The following is a 7346-nucleotide window of genomic DNA, read 5'->3' as shown; positions in this document are numbered from 1 at the left end:
CAAGAGCTCTGTCCCACTCCACTGCTCGCTGAAAGTGAAACCCAGCCTGGGAGTCCATGGCTATTTATAAGCACAGGTCTCATTGAGCAACGCAGGAGGTCTGTGTTTGGCCATCAGAGCTGCCTATCAGGGTTTGCAGGGATGAGATTGGAGTGCCCGTGGCTACAGTACACCCCCTTCCCCCTCCCTCCCCTGGGTGTCTTCTCCCAACTTGTAACCGCTTTGCAGCTCTGTGGTTGGAAGGAAGACCTGCCGATCAAGGTAAGCTGGGCTTCCATTCGGGTTTCCAGGGCGACAGAAGGAGCGCAGACAGAGTTCAGGCATTCCCCTGGTTCCCATTGCCAGGGAAATAGATTGCTGGCGCCTGAGTGTCTGGCTTCCTGAACCGCGGCCAAACGCACCGAACCAGCCCTCATCTGAACGCTGGTTCGTTGGCCGTGGACGATCAAGAACCGCCGGATCGCGATCGCGCGATAGCCATTATTGTGGGGTTTTGAAGTTCGCAATGCGGTTCATGCCCATCTCAGGTCATGACCATGTAATTTTGGAGTTTAAGATGTTGGGTAATAGAAAAACTGGACATAGGTTGGATTTTTAAAAAGCTAATTTTAACAAGCTCAAAGTTATGCTGGGGAGAATCTCACAGTCAGAAATATTCAAGGAGAAGAGAATTTAAGATGGGTGAGAGTTGCTTAAGAGTAGGATATTGAAGATACATTCACAAATGATTCCGATGAGAAGAAAAATGGGAAGAACCTAAAGAAGTCAGGGGTGGGGGGCTCCATAAACACCTTTCTAAAGATCTGAAAAATAAAAGACACATTTAAGAAATGGAGGGAGGGCTGTATAGCCAAGGATGATTATAAACAAATTGCCAGTGCTTGTAGAGAGAGTGTTAGAAAGGCTAAAACTCATTATGAGCTTAGCCTAGCAAGAGCTGCTAAACACAACAAAAAAGTTATATTGTTGAACAACAAAAAAGGGTTCTTTGCTTATGTTTGGAGCAAGAAAAAGTTTATCTTGATTTTGGTAAGGCTTTTGATAAGGTTCCACATGATATTCTTGTTGATAAGTTGGTAAAATGTGGTTTGGACCCTACTTCTGTTAGGTGGATTTGTAACTGGTTGACAGATGGCACCCGTAAAGTGCTTATAAATAGTTCCTCATCCTCTTGGAGAGGAGTGACAAGTGGAGTGCCTCAGGGATCTGTTCTGGGCCCTGTATTGTTTAACATTTTTATAAATGACTTACATGAATGAACAGAGGGGATGCTCATTAAATTGCAGATGACAGTAAATTGGGAGGGATGGCAAATGCAGTAGAAGACAGAATCAAGATTCAAGGTGATTTTGACAGGCTGGAAAACTGAGCTAAAATGAACAAAATGAGATTCAACAGAGATAAATGTAAAATTCTGTGTTTAGGGAGGAAAAATCAAAAGCATAATTATATGATGGGCAAGACTTGTCTTGGCAGTAGTACATATGAAAAGGATTTAGGGGTATAGTGTGCAGATCTGTCTTGTGCTGGACTGGCCATCCCCGTTTACTCCACTATTGTGAGGTAGATTTTCCCTCCAAAACTGACAAGGTTATGTACTGGGGCTGGGAAGCCTTTGGTAGCATGTATTTGGGAATAACTTAAGAGTTCCTGTTCTCCCAGAATTCAAACATATATAGTTAGTTTATTACTAGATTGGCATATTTATTTAACAGACTGGGTTGGTATGAAGATAGGCAGGGAAAGGAAAACTGAGGTAAATTTTTGTTTGTTGATCTGAATACTTGTGCATGAGGCACAATAATCTTCTTATAGCTTAGTTTCAATTATTTACAGTTCTTAGATGTGAGAAGTTGGTATTTTCAGACTTAAGTTACTTAAAGAAAGTTCCATCACTGATTTTACTTCACAGCTTAGGTGTGCAGATTTTGACACACAACACACTTTTCCTTTTGCAGATTCAGGGTACTCTGCAGCATCAAAAACTCCTTTCCAGACACTGGGCAGGAATTATTTTCCTCACACAGAAGAATCTCAGTCTGACCCTCCCTGGTCAGATTCCAAGTGTTGACTCCCACCTGACAATCCTTTTCATTTCCAATTTGTTACCTTTTTACTGGCCAATCACAGAAAGGGAGGAGCAGTATGCCAATCATCCTTCTTTCAGGCAGTTGTTTAAAACCTGTACCTGCCTCTCTCTGGATGCAGCAGTTGGTAATCCTTCCATTTAATGCCCATTCTGTCATAGCCCCCGGCCACCTGCTCTCAGGCGGAGAACAGGCAAAGAACGCTCAAAGACCTCAGGGCGCGTTGATCTCGGGCGAGGGGGGGTTCTGCGCTAAGGATTCTCTCTCGACCCTTGAGGTCCCACCCTTTGACAGGTCGGCATAGATCTCTGCGACAGACCCGGGGCCAGTGCGGCTGGCATAAGACCTTCGTGCCCAAGCTTCAACAGGGGGAAAATAAACGGAAAGAGAACTTAAGATTGAAGCAGTGATTACAACCCAGAAAGACGTTTGAAAAGGTAAAGATCACTATCTCCTGAATTGGGATGGATTGTTAAAAGTAACGAAGTTTTAAAAGGACTTTTTAAACTGCAACAGACTTACTATAAGGAGGGGGAAACCCGGCAAGAAATAGATTCCAAAAAGGACTAAGTAAAAAGAAGTAATTTCAGAAAAGAGACATTTGTTTATCATACCTGTGGTTGAGAATCGATAGCAGGCTGTGGGAAAACTTCTACCATCGCGAGAGCTGCAGCGGAGAGTCGGGAAACAGGAAGTACATAATAGTGATAGAGTCGCCAGAAGGAGACGGCCCCTACTGGAAGACAGGAAGAAGGGCATCGCCATTTTTGAACAGGGAAGGGCTTTGGCTTCAGCAAGGGCAGAAGTAGGACATCTTGGATTACAAAAGGGTACAGAGAAACCATAGAGAAAAGACGCCCGACATTTTGGATTTTTGAAGCGATTTTTGTTCATTTAAAGGACCGGGACTTTTAAATTAATTAAAAGGACTACCAATTTGGACACCACGGAGCTAAGAAAACGTGCAGACTCGTGGGAGCGAGGTAAATCAAGCCCCACGATGTCGAAGAAAGAGTGGCAAGCAGCCATAGAGAACTTGGACAAAAAATTTTGTGAAATGCTAAAGGAGCTTAAAGAAACAAAATTGGAGTTGGTGAAAGAAGTCAAAGATGTCAAAGAGACAGTTAAAAATGAGCTGGCAGAAGTAAAAAAGGGAATGGAGACGATACAAACCGACCTGCAGGCAGCGCAGCAAAAAGTTAACGATGTGGAGAAGGCGATGGACAACCTTACAGAGACGCAGCGAACGGACATGAGAGTAATGAGGGGAAGAATGGCAGTTGCGGAGAGTAAATATATGGAAAAGCAGCTGAGGTTTCGAGGTTTGTTGGAAGTAGAAGGAAAGACAGCACAAGAACAGGTGACTGAAGTGTTAGCTGAATACCTGGAAAAGGAGGAGGAGGAGGTTGTGGCTTTCCTAGATGTGGTGTACCGAATAAATTCCAGATTTGCGACCCAGAGAAAGGTACCAAGGGATGTGATAGTGCAATTTACGACAAGGAATGTAAGGGAAATGATAGTGACTAAGCAATTTCAAGATCCATTGATAGTTGATGGCAAGACAATTATCATCATGAAGGAGTTACCCAGATCGGTGCTCTTGGACCGGAAAAAATACAAAGTGTTAGTCCAGACTTTGAAAGACATGAAAGTAAGATACAGATGGGAATTACCGGAAGGGATATCTTTTGAATTTGGAGGGGTAAGAAAGCGCATCAGATCTGAATTGGAAATGGAAAGGTTCATGATGGACAATGAAAAAGACTTACCAACAACAAGGCTTTGAATATGGAGTGCAAAGTTTTATCGTGGAATGTAAATGGACTTAACTCACCTAATAAGCGAAAAAGTATTTTCCACTGGCTATTAAAACAGAAATGTGATATAGTTTGCTTACAAGAGACTCATATTAGAAATCAGGATGTAAAATACCTTAAAGTAAGTAAATTGGGCATTGAATTTGTAGCGGCCTCAAAAAAGAAAAAAAGGGGAGTGGTACTATATATAAAAGAAGAGCTGCAACCAAAGGTGATAATTAGAGATGGGGAAGCCAGATTTATAGCAGTGGAATGCATTTGGAACTTAAAGAAAGTGTTGGTGATTGGAATATATGCGCCTAATGGAGCTAAAGAGTGCTTTTTTGAGGATTTAAAGAAGCAACTAGATGAACTTTCATATGATCAGATAATACTTGCAGGAGACTTCAATGGAGTTACGAATTTGGAACAAGACAAGAAATCAGCCACTACACAAAAGAAAAGAGGATTATTACCAAAGACTTTTTTTGGATTAATGCAACAGGAAGCGTTGGAAGATGTGTGGAGAACGCAGAATCCCACAATCAGACAATATACCTTTTTCTCTGCAAGACACTCTACCTTATCGCGTACTGATATGATCTGGGCCTCAAAGGACTTAGTACTTTGGACTAAGGAAGTAGAAATAATGCCTATGGTAGGCTCAGATCATAACCCAATTATGTGGAAATTTGGAAAAAGAACTAAGAGAAAAGGATGGAGAATAAATGAGGATTTGTTGCAAGAGGGAGAAAATATGGAAATGTTGAGAAGGGAGACTAAATTCTTCATACAGTACAACATGAATCAAGAAGTACCAACCAACAAGGTATGGGACACGTACAAGGCAGTAATCAGAGGTGTATTAATGGACTTAAATGGAAGACTCCGAAGGAAAAAAGAGGAGAAGAGACAGGAGATTATGGAAAAAATAAAAGCCAAAGAAATCCAGTTGAAGAAAAGACCAGGGAAAAAGAAAATATATCAGGACATTAAAATCCTTCAGGAGCAGTTGACGGCCATGAATAATAAAGAATTGGAATGGAATCTGAAAAGACTGAATCAAAAGTCGTTTGAAGGGGCGAACAAACCTGGGAAATTTTTGGCATGGCAATTGAAGAAAAGAAAGGAGAAAAAGATAATAAATAAAATATGTGATGACAATAAAGTACACCTGGAACAGGTCGCTATTAGCAGAGCCTTTTATAAATTTTACGCTAAATTGTATGATAAGAAAGAAGTGAATAAAGATGCGATAGCCGCATATCTGGAGAAAATGAAGCTGCCAGTAATGTCCGAGGAGTGGAGAGTTAAACTAAACAGTGAAGTAACAGAAGAAGAGATAAGGAAGGCAATACAGTCAACAAACTTGGGGAAAGCGCCAGGGCCTGATGGACTCACAGCTAAGTTTTACAAGGCAATGGCCAATGAACTGGTACCGTTTTTAAAAGAGGCGATCAATGGTGTTATGAGGGACCAAAGGATCCCAGATACCTGGAGTGAAGCAAATATATCATTGATCCCCAAAGAAGGACAGGACTTGACCAATGTTAAAAACTACAGACCTATCTCTTTACTTAATAATGACTACAAGATTTTCGCAAAGATCTTGGCGGAGAGAATAAAGGGGTGGCTAGCCGAAGTTATTGGAGAAGAACAAGCAGGCTTTTTACCAAATAGACAAATCAGAGACAACCTAAGGACAGTCATAAACGCTATAGAATACTATGACAGGCGATGTGATAAGGAGGTTGGTTTCTTTTTTGTAGACGCTGAAAAAGCATTTGACAATTTGAACTGGGACTTTATGTTTGCCACCATGGAACAGCTACAAATGGGGGAAAGGTTCATAAGAGCAGTGAGAGAAATTTATAGAGACCAGAGTGCAGCAATTGTGGTGAATGACGAGCTGACTAAAAAACTGATTATTGGAAAGGGTACAAGACAAGGTTGCCCGCTATCCCCATTGTTGTTTATTTTGGTTCTTGAAATTTTGATGATGCAGATTAGAGAAGATAATGCAATCCGTGGTATAAAGATAAAAGACTTTTCCTATAAGGTCAGAGCGTTTGCAGATGATATAATGTTAATTGTGGAAGATCCAATTGAAAACATGCCTAAGGTAATAGAAAAAATAAAAGAGTTTGGAGACTTGGCAGGTTTCTATGTAAACAAAAAGAAATCAAAGATTTTATGTAAGAATATGATTAAACAAAAGCAACAGTTATTAACGGAAATAACAGACTGTGAGGTAACAAGTAAGGTGAAGTACTTGGGAATTGAATTGACTGCAAAAAATATAGATCTATTTAAGAATAACTATGAGAAATTATGGACTCAAATAGAGCATGATTTGATCAAATGGAATAGGCTGAACTTGTCATGGTTGGGAAGAATTGCAGTAATCAAGATGAACGTGTTACCAAGAGTTATGTTTCTGTTACAGACGATACCAATCATTAGGGACTCCAAGCAATTTGATAAATGGCAGAGGAAAATATCAGAGTTTGTGTGGGCAGGCAGGAAGCCTCGAGTGAAAATGAAAGTGTTACAGGATGCAAAAGAAAGAGGGGGAATGCAACTGCCCAACTTGAGACTTTATTATGATGCAATCTGTCTGGTATGGTTGAAGGATTGGATCACATTGAAAAATCGCAAACTGCTGGCCTTAGAGGGATACAAAAAATTATTTGGATGGCATGCATACCTATGGTATGATAAAGTAAAAGCAGATTCTATGTTCCTGCATCACTATATTCGGAGAAGCCTCTTCACAATTTGGAAGAAGTACAAAGAATACCTACAAGAAGGAATTCCCTCCTGGGTGGTTCCATATGAAGTAATAGATCCAAGAACGGTCGATAATGAACAACAGTGTTTAACGTATAAGGAGATAACTCAAATAGAATCCTTTAAAATAAGAATAAGAACGCAACAAGAGATGTCTCCAAACTACGACTGGTTTCAATATAGACAAGTTAGAGATCTTTATTACTCAGACTGTGCGAAGGGAGGGATAAGGATGGAAGACTCAGAATTAGAGAAAGTAATTTTACAAGAAGACCAAAAGGAAATTTCTAAGGTCTACAAAGAGTTGTTAAAATGGTATACTGAAGATGAGACAGTCAAAGTGCAAATGGTGAAGTGGGCTATAAACTTTAACAAAGAAATAACAATGGAGGCGTGGGAATACTTGTGGAAACATACATTGAAAATCACGACATGTACCAATATTAAAGAGAATATTTACAAAATGATTTACCGTTGGTATCTGACGCCAAAGAAGATTGCGCTAGGGAACTCGAATATGTCTAATAAATGCTGGAAATGTAAAAAACATGAGGGATCAATGTATCATATGTGGTGGACTTGCGAGGTAGCTAGGCAGTACTGGGGGGAAATAATAAGAGTAATGAGTGAGATTTTACAATTTCAAGTTAACAAGAACCCAGAACTCCTGCTA

Source organism: Eublepharis macularius, chromosome 9 (assembly GCF_028583425.1).
Source record: "Eublepharis macularius isolate TG4126 chromosome 9, MPM_Emac_v1.0, whole genome shotgun sequence".
Classification (NCBI taxonomy): Eukaryota; Metazoa; Chordata; class Lepidosauria; order Squamata; family Eublepharidae; genus Eublepharis; species Eublepharis macularius.
Note: the sequence above shows the minus strand (reverse complement) of the source record.